Raw genomic sequence first — 10,118 nt, forward strand, 5'->3', positions numbered from 1 at the left:
CTGGCCGAGGGCTCGCGGTGACCCCGTGGTGCGGCAACTCTTCGTTCAGGCTGCTATGACAAACACCACAGAATGGAGGGCTTACCCAGCAAACGTACTTGGCACAGCTCTGGAGGCTGGCAAGTCCCAGATCAAGGTGTCAGCAGATCTGGTGTCTGGTGAGGGCTGCTTCTGGGTCTGTGGACACCCACCTGCTTACTGCATCCTCACATGGCAGAAAGCAGGGAGAGGAAGCCATCTGTCCTGTGTCTCCTTCTAAGGGCACTAATCCCATCATGGGGGCCCCCCTCATGACCTAATCACCTCCTAAAGCTTCCCGCCCCCAACACCACCCCACTGGGGATCTGGGCTTCAATTTATGAGTGTTGTGAGGACATAAACATTCCATTATAACAACACCCACCTTTCCTTTTTATTCTCTTTTGGGGCGAGAAGATGGAGGGCCAGGTCCAGGGCTGCAATCGGGGCCACTGGACCCTCTGGGTCATTTGTCTCTGGCCTCAGTAGCCCTGGCTATAAAATGAGACTTTGGCCAATTGCCAATATCCATGGGCTGAGCTTCACCCCAGCCTCCTGGGCCTGCTCTGGGCTCAGCCCAGGGGGATCTTGGCAGGAGAGGTCTCTATCGCCTGCCAGTTGAATCTGTAACTCACTGTTTCCAGCTGGTAAAGGCAAATGTGTTCATTCAGTATTTGTTACTTACTGTATACCTGGGGGAGGGGTTCATCTGCAAAGGGGGCCTGATGGAGCTTTCTGGGTAATGGAAATATATATATCCAGATTGATAGTTTCAGGACTGTGTGCCTTTGTCAAAACTCATCCAGCTGTACTCTATTGTATGTGAGTTAGGCCTTAACAGAGCTGACCTTTAAAATAGTTATATGATATTTTATTTTAAGACTGTCGGGGAAAGGCACCATCATAACAAAATCCAAATACTTTTATACAGTCTTCTGTTCCAGGAACTTGTGTTATTGGCTACAGCGATGGAAGGATGAAAAATGCTCTTGCTATAGAGTCTAGCTGTCCAGATGTGCCTGTTAGTGTTCTTTTTCTCATTTCGAAATAAAACACACCAGTATTTTTTTTTTTTTTAAGATTTTATTTATTTACTCAGACACAGAGATAGGCAGAAACATAGGCAGAGGGAGAGGCAGGCTCCCTGCGGGGAACGCGATGCAGGACACAATTCCAGGACCCCAGGATCATGACCTGAGCCAAAGGCAGACATTCAACCACTGAGCCACCCAGGCGTCCCATATCCGTATTTTAAAAAATATTTTTTTTATTTGAGAGAGAGCGAGAGAGCACAGCAGGGCGAGCAGCAGAGGGAGACAGAGGCGGCTCAAGCAGGCTCCCTGCTGAGCAGACATTGTGGGGCTCCCTCCCAGGACCCTGAGATCATGACCTGAGCCAAAGGCAGACACTTAACTGACTGAGCTATCCAGGCGCCCTTTTTTTTTTTTTTTTTTTAAAGATTTTATTTATTTATTTATTCTTGAGAGATAGAAGGAGAGACAGAGCCAGAGACACAGGCAGAGGGAGAAGCAGGCTCCATGCACCGGGAGCCCGACGTGGGACTTGATCCCGGGTCTCCAGGATCGCGCCCTGGGCCAAAGGCAGGCGCCAAACCGCTGCGCCACCCAGGGATCCCTCCAGGCGCCCTTAATCTGTATTTTATTTTATTTTTTAAAGTTTTATTTAAATTCAATTTGTCAGTATATAGCAAAACACCCAGTGCGCATCTCATCATGTACCCCCAGGTCACGTCCCTGGTGCTGCCAATTCTTGTTTGCCTCGGTGTCCACAGCTTCTGGCAAGGATTTGGCACACAGCAGATAGGAGGTGATTATGGGGCAATGAAGCAGGGAGATTCAGGCTCCAGACAGCCAGGGTTTAAGTCCTAGCCCTTCAGATCAGCAACCTGATCTCTCTGTGCCTCAATTTCCCATAAAGTAGAGCTGATAATACCTGCCTGGTGAATGTTAGATTGTGGCCTCCAAAAGATATGTCCATCCAGAATGTTGGAATGTGACCTTCAAGGGTGTTAAAAATAAAACCACTTTGGCCAAGTCAGTAAAAATTCATTGAAGTTTCAACCTCCCCCAGAATGTAAGTCTTCACCAGCCAGCCAGGAATTTTCTGTTTAGCCCGAGTGAGCTGTCTGACATAGGGGTGCTCTCCATCCCACGCCCCAAGGGAAGAGGAGGTAATGCCCCGAAGAAGGCCCCGGGCCCCTCTCTCTAAAGCAAGGTGGCTTCACCTGGAATAACCCTGGCTCAGCGGTTGAGCGTCTGCCTTCAGCTCAGGGCCTGATCTTGAAGTCCTGAGATCGGGTCCCACATCAGGCTCCCTGCATGGAGCCTGCCTCTCCCTCTGCCTGTGTCTCTGCCTCTCTCTCTCTCTGTCTCTCATGAATAAATAAATAAAATCTTTACCAAAAAAAAAAAAAAAAAAAAGAATAACCCTTTCTTTTCTTTTTTTTTTTTTTTTTTTTTTAACCCTTTCTTTTCTTTTGCTAATAACGGCCTTACCCCACCCTCCTTCCGGTAAAAACCTTTCATTTTGTCCAGCTCCTCAGAGCTCCCTCCACTTGCTGGACACAATGCCGCCCCATCCATGCCTGGCTGCAGAAGGTCAGTTAGATCTTCATATTTACTTGGTCTAATTTTCACAAGGCTTCCTGCAGATGTAATGAGCTCTGGATCTGGAGACAAGATCATTCTGGATAAGGGTGATCCAAAATCCAATGACAGGTATCCATCCTTATAAGGGACAGAGAAGAGGCGCACCTGGGTGGCTCAGTGGTTGAGCATCTGCCTTTAGCTCAGGTTGTGATCCCGGGGTCCTGGGATCAAGTCCTTTATCGGGCTCCTCATGGGGGGCCTGCTTCTCCCTCTGCCTCCGTCTCTGCCTCTCTCTCTGGGTCTCTCATGAATAAATAAATAAAATCTTAAAAAGAGAGAGAGAGAGGAAGAAGAAGGAGAAGGAGAAGGAGAAGGAGCAGAAGAAGACAGAGAGACAAAGGCCATATGGAGATGGAGGCAGAGATCGGGGTGATGCAGCCACAAGCCAAGGAACCCCAAGGGCTGCTGGCGGCCACCAGAAGCCAGGAGAGGGGCCAGGATGGGCTTTCCCTCTGACCCCCCAGCAGGAACGCAGGTCACCACCGCTTCACCACTTTGCTTCCAGACCGCTGGAAATCCGTCTCCATAAGCTGGTTTACACCCGGCAGGTTCCAGCAGCCCCAAGAATCGTACTCACTGCCTTACAGGGCTGAAGGGGGGTGATCCGATGAGCTAAAACCTAGGACACAACCTGCCAAACAGTAAGCAGTTAATATGTGCTCACTGGGAGAATAAAATGTGCTCATTCAGTAAAGCATGAAGTAATTGTGGACCGCTGATGGAACGAGTGATCAAAGCTCCGTGGGGAGGAGGGCTCGGTGCACCCCAGGTCCCTGGCCACCCCTCCACCCCGGGGTCGCCCTGCCTCCCCCGAGCTGACAGGTTGTTCAGTCGCAGGGCACGCAGACGGTGGCGGTGGCACGCAGCAAACCTCCCCAGGCCGGGTGACGGCCGCAGGCGGCTGGAGCCAGACGCTATTTGCAAACCGAAACTGAGACAGGCTTTGGCCACCCACTTGTGAAACCAGCCGCTGCTGTTCCCTCCCTATGAGAAAGTCCCCCAGTGAGGCTGCATCCACCCGGGAGGGGCGGGGGAAGGTGGAGGAGGGCGGACTGCGTTCCCCCAGGGGACTTAGGAAGTGATGGCATCTTTGTTCCTCAGTTTACCTGTCTGCAACTGGGCAGCATGGGGTGGCTGGAAGGGAGGGATTTGTAGGCTCCTGGTTGGAGATAATGAATTCGGGGATGCTGGGTAAGGGACTTCAGCTCTCTGTGCCTCAGTTTCCCTATCTGTGAACTGGTGAGATCCACACAGCTGCTCTTTTCTTTCGGAGACAGGAATCAAATCCTGTCACCTGCCTTGAGACCTCCCACTGAGGTTAGAGACCTGAAGGAGGTGCTGGAGACATATGGGCATCTTGGGGAAGACTATCCCAACCTCAGGGTGCCCCACTGCTCTGAAAGTGAAAAGCAACCCCCTCTCCATGGTCCCCAGGGTCCCATGAGTCCAAGCTTGCTGCCCGCCCCATGTCATCTCCCTACACTGCCTCTTCACAAAGAAACAAGCCTGGGGCACCTGGGTGGCTCAGCAGTTGGGCGTCTGCCTTTGGCTCAGGTTGTGATCTGGGGGTCCCGGGATCAAGTCCTACATTGGGCTCCCTGTGGGGAGCCTGCTTCTCCCTCTGCCTGTGTCTCTGCCTCTCTGTGTGTGTGTCTCTCATGAATGCATAAATAAATTTATTTATGCATTCATGAGAGACACAGAAAGAGGTAGAGACACAGGCAGAGGGAGGAGAAGCAGGCTCCACACAAGGAGCCCGATGCAGGACTGGATCCCAGGACTCCAGGATCACGCCCTAAGCCAAAGGCAGATGCCCAACCGCTGAGCCACCCAGGCATCCCATGAAATTCTTCTTTTTTTTTTTAATCCCACTAAATTCTTTAAAAAATTTTTAAAAAGCTCATTCTCATCTCAAGGCTTGGGCCCCAATGCCACCTCTTCCAGGAGATAATGATCGGAAAAGACCCCCTCTGTTCTGCATGTGGCCACAGGTCCTGCTTTATTCCTTCTGTCCATCTCCATCCCTGCCCCCAGGCCATACAACCCACAAGTGCAAGGATATGTCTCAGTTGTCCTCAGCTATGGTCCCAGCCCCCAGCCCAGGGTCTAGCACACAATAAGCACCTGGTAAATGACTCTTAATATGAATGTGATTGTTTGTGAGCACAATGATTAAGCACATTGGTTTCACACGGCTGTGAACAAAACACAGACTGCTGATGGCAAGAGAAAAAGAAGGGCATGTGGGCAGACATTGGAGCTGAGACCTGAAGGAGGTGCCGGAGACATATGGGCATCTTGGGGAAGACTATCCAAAGCAGAGGCACTGTCTGTGCAAAGGCCCTGAGGCAGGAGTGTGCTTGATGTGGAGGAGTGTCCAGGAGACCAATGTGGACCGAGTGGAGTAAGGGTTGTGTTAGAGTAGGCAGTTAGTTAGGCTTTAACAGGATGCCTGGAGGCCAGCAAAGTGTGAGTCATGGTCAGCTATCGGGAAAGTCAGAGGTCTGTACTGGCTGCTCTCCAAAACAAAGCCATTAAAAAGCTGGATCAAACTAGACAGGCCCAAGACAAAAAAAAAAAAAAAAGAAAGAAAGAAAAAAAGTGCAAACTCCTGCTCTCAAAAAATCCCCTCGCCAAGAAATAAATATTCCACCCCTTAGTGAACAACTGTCAATAAAAGCTAGAGACCCAAGCCCCAGGCCCAAAAGCTCTCCCTTGAGTTCCCCTGCTCTCACATCTCAGAGAATATACTTTCACTTTAATTATATGTTCCTTCTTGCACCACTCAACCGTTATATATGGTCTCTTCTTGAATCCTTTCTTGCAAGGAGACCAAGAGGCCCTGGCAGCATCCTGGGGTTGGGCTGGGAAGTGGGAGCAGCAAGACCAGTTGTGGCTACAAGGCAGATTTCAGCTTTTACCCCAAGGGAGATGGGAGCCATGGAGGGTTCTGGAGATAGGAAGGACAAGTCTGACTCCAGCCACCATGGAAGGAGGACTCTATGGGGGCTGAGAGCAGAAGCAGAGGGAGGCAGTGCCTGTGCTTGTCCCAGGGATAGATACTGGGGCTGGACCAAGGGAGGACAAAGGGTCAGATTCAGAAGCAGTTTTGCAGGAGAACAGAGTCAAGAATGTCTGTTTGATCTTATATCACAGGGAGGTAAACTGAGGATCTGGGAGCAGAGGAATCTAGGAACAGGAGAGGCTGAAAGGGACAGCAGGAAGTTAAGAGGTGGCCAGGGTCTGGGAGGGAGATCCGGGGCCTCCCCTGACTCGCCAGGGCAGTCACCCTCCTCCCGATACAAACACCGTCCTCCTAGCTCTGATTTTCTCTGTAATTTCAATCTTGTCAGAGGGGAGAGGCTCACCACTTACGATTGACAATAGGCCTGACCCAGCTTCACAGAGGTTCTTGCACTCCCCTCAGCGACTCTGAGAACAGGGCACAATGCCTGTTTTACAGAAGGGGAAACTGAGGCCCAGAGCGACAGAACGGTCGTGCAGGTTGATGGTGGCACAGGAGGGATTCGCACCGAGGATATCAGGCTCGAGACCCTGTTGCTGGGATGGGACTCTGCTTGGGGGTGGAGGTGAGGCAGCAGCATCAAATGTCCTGCCCTAGAATGTACTATTTAGCACCTGGCTTCAGATGGGGGCTGGGATGGGAGCCCCCCGGGGGTGTGCTAAGAATTCGGTTTCGATCTGCATGGCCTTCCATTCCTGTGGTTGTAGGGTTGTTCACTCTGTTGTTCATTCCTAGCCACCTTCAGGTTCCTGCCTTGTGTGGGGCCAAGTCCAAGCTTCCAGGTTGGGAGCGGTCAGGCCTGATGCGGATATACCCAGTTCCATAGAGTCTAGGCCTGAAGGAGGTACCCAGAGTTGGGGGTCCCCAGGGGTCTGAGGGCTTCTTGAAGAAGGATCCTCAGCTTGAGACCCCCTTCCTGCCCCCTCACCCACATAGTTATGATGAAAGGCAGGGGGTGGGGCCAATGAGGGGTTTCCTGGGCCAGAGGCTCCACCTCTAGCCCCCACTCCTGGCTGGCAGGGGCAGCCTCTAATGCCCCTGGGACTTGCCTTGGGCCACCTGCCAGACCACAGCCACTGGGAAACCAGCTCTGGAGGTGAGGGTGTCACCAGCCTGCCCGGATAGAAGCATTTGCAATGACTATTTATGGGGCAGGCCCAGGGGAGAGCAGGCTGGAGGGCAGTCTGAGAGCCACGTAGTGTGGTGGCTGGACCAGAATGACCAGCGATGCCACTGGGGCTGGAGGCTCTGAATGAGACTCTTTGCGATACTGGCCTCGGTTTCCCCATCCAAAAAACGTGGTGGTGGGGAGATGAGTGTGTATGTGGGGGTGGGGGCTGTGTGTGTGACTGGGGATGTTTGAGAGGGATTCTTTTGCAGTTTGGGTCTTCTGGGCAGCTAGTGAGGGCTCCAGGTTTCCTGGAGCCGCCCTGGGGGGGGGGCACAGAGGGGACAGATGCAGGGACAGTAGGATCTGGGCTGGCGGGGGGGTGCCTAGACTGATCCCTCTGGTGCTGGGTCAGGCTGGGAGATCCTCAGGCAGGTTTCCCGGAGAGACAGGGAAAGTGAGAGAGGAGGCAGGAGAGAAAGGGAGAGAAGCGGGCAGGACGGAGGGGGGCGCAGTCAGGGAGACACAGGCCCCCCACCCTGCAGATCCGCCACAAGCTGGGGGCTCAGGAGCAGCCCCCCTATCTCCCGCCAACCACGGCTGTATTATCGCGGTGGTGATGGTGTTGGTTCGCCAGCGCGCCACCGGCTCCCTCCCTCCCCACCCCCAGGGAGGACGAACTACCCCCATTTCACCGATGGAGAAACTGAGGCCCAGAGAGCCCCAGGCCGCCCAGAGCTGGGGGCAGAGCCAGGGCAGCCCCGATCCCTGCGGCCTCCGGACCCCTTCCCCCACCAGCCCTCCCGGAGTGTTTTTCTTCCCTCCTCCCGGGTGTTTTGGTTTCGGCGGGAGCGCGGCCGCGGTAGCAGGCGGTTCTCGCCGGCAGGGTCAGCCCAGGGCGGGCGGGGCGCCAGGAGCAGCTCCCGGCCAGGGTGGGGAGGACCCGGGGCGATCAGCAGGGCGGCGGGGGGGGGGGGGGCAGCCCCGCCTTCCCCTCCCCACCCCCCCGCGGCTCCCTTGCTCCACCTGCACCGTGGGGCCCGGCGGGGTCGCGGCCCCTGCGTGGGGCCCTGGAGGCGGGAGGGGGGGGGGGCTCGCTGGACGCGGCCGAGGGGCCGATGGCTCCGGGCGGGGTTTCCCGCGTCGGTGCCAAGGTTCCGTGCGCTCGGTTCGTTATTAAACATTGATGGAGGCCTGCTGGGCGCCTGCCCAAGAGGCCTCCCCGTTGGGCGATCAGGGCGATCAGGGCGATCAGGGCGATCAGGGCGCAGATGCCCCAACGCCGGGGGACGCGGGTTGCAGGCCCGACCGGAGGGAGGCGCTAGGGGCCGGAGGATGCGAGAGGTGCACCGGGACCAGGAGCTTTCTTCCATAGGACACCTAATCACCAGCAACCAAAGGAACATAGAAACTGGGCTCCATATAATTAAAAAAAAATTTTTTTTTCTACAAAGGATGCTCTCTCTCTCTCTCTTTTAAAGATTTTATTTATTTATTCAGAGAGACACAGAGAGTGAGAGAGGCAGAGACACAGGCAGAGGGAGAAGCAGTCCCCATACAAGGAGCCGGATGTGGGACTCGACCCTGGGACTCCAGGATCAGCCCCGGGCGCAAGGTAGGCGCTAAACCGCTGAGCCACCCAGGGATCCCAAAGGACGCTTTTCAGATGATGAAAAGGTAAGCCACAGGAGAAAATATTTACAAATCTTCTATCAGACAGATCAATCTCCAAACTATGTAAAGAGCTCTTAGGATTCAACAATAAAAGGATAAATAGCCCAATTAAAAATATGGAAAGAATTCAAATAGAGAATTCTCCCAAGAAGATATGTAAATGGCCAATAAGCACACAAAGAAGGGCTCAACACCATCCGATCTCAGGGAAACGCAAATCACACCATGGTGAGACACCACATTACACTAGGATGGCTCCCCTCCCCCAAATGGGAAATAGCAGGTATTGATGAGGTGGGGGGTGGGGGGGGTGTCCCAACCCTCCCGTGTTGCTGATGGGAATGTAAAGAATATGGCCACTTGGGAAAACAATCTGACAGCACCCAGAGAAGGAAAGTGAAACCCAGAATTACGCTACGACCAAACACTTGTACTCCGAGCCATGTACCGAGAGGATTGAAATAAATAGGTGTCACACCAGAGCCTGTACGCCAGGCTCTCAGCCGAGCTGCTCAGAATCGCCAGAAGGTGGAACCCACCCAGATGCCCAGGAACGAAGGAATAAATAAATAGCGATCCGGCCAACAGTGGAATACTACTCAGCCATAAAAAGGAATGAAGTCTTGATTCATGCTACCATGTGGCTGACCCTTGAAAACATGATGCTGTTTCTTTCACAAAAGCATAGACAAAAAAGGGCACATGTTGTATGATCACAACGATACAAAATGTCCCAGGAGGCATATCCACAGAGACATAAAGCAGATTGGTGGCTGTTGGGGACCAGCAAGGTGGGATGTGGAGTGACTGTGGGCACAGGCTTTCCTTTTGAGGTGATGAAAATGTTTTGGAATGAGACAAAGGTGGTGGTTGCACAATGCTGTGAATGCACCAAAGCTTTGGAATTGTTCACTCCGCAAGGGTGATGTGTATGGTATGTGAATATCTAAAAAAAAAAAAAAAAAAAAACCACGGAAAAACAAAAAAGGAGGAATGAACAAAGGCGCACGGTTGGGGGAAGGGCACCCCTGGCCAAGGGCCTGGCTCTGCAGGGTGCGGCCAGCTAAGTGTGACAGGCCAGGCCACGGCCCTCCAGTGTGTCACCTTCTGTAGCACAGGGTCCCCGGAGGCCACTGATACCTCAGCCCCATCCTAGTGACAGCATCCGTTTCTCACCCAGCCCAGAGGCCACTGGAGAAATTGAGGAGGGGGCTATCTGGGGAGGTAAACTGAGGCAGCCCATCTCTCTGATGGAGACATCCTTCCTGACTCATGGTGGAAATCATGGTGAAAGGGAATCAGACAAAAGGAACAAATGCAGAGGAGAGGGAGTGAGATGGGGGTCAAAGGCTCTGGAGAGCCTTATCCATTTTACAGACCAGAACACTGAGGACGGCAAGGCTGAGTCACCTGCTCCTCTAAACAGCGGCAGGAAGAATTTTTGAACAACTCACAAACTGAGTCTCAACAATCCTGTTGCAGGATACCTCCCACCCCAGCCTCACAACAAAACCCCTGGGCCCCAGGAGGCAGTGACCTCTATCTATGCCCCTGGCTCACTCACACCCCGACCAACCACACCTGCCTCAGGGCCTTCGCTCTCGGGTTGTGCTGGCCTCTCCTC

This window comes from Vulpes lagopus, chromosome 7, assembly GCF_018345385.1.
Source record: "Vulpes lagopus strain Blue_001 chromosome 7, ASM1834538v1, whole genome shotgun sequence".
NCBI lineage: Eukaryota > Metazoa > Chordata > Mammalia > Carnivora > Canidae > Vulpes > Vulpes lagopus.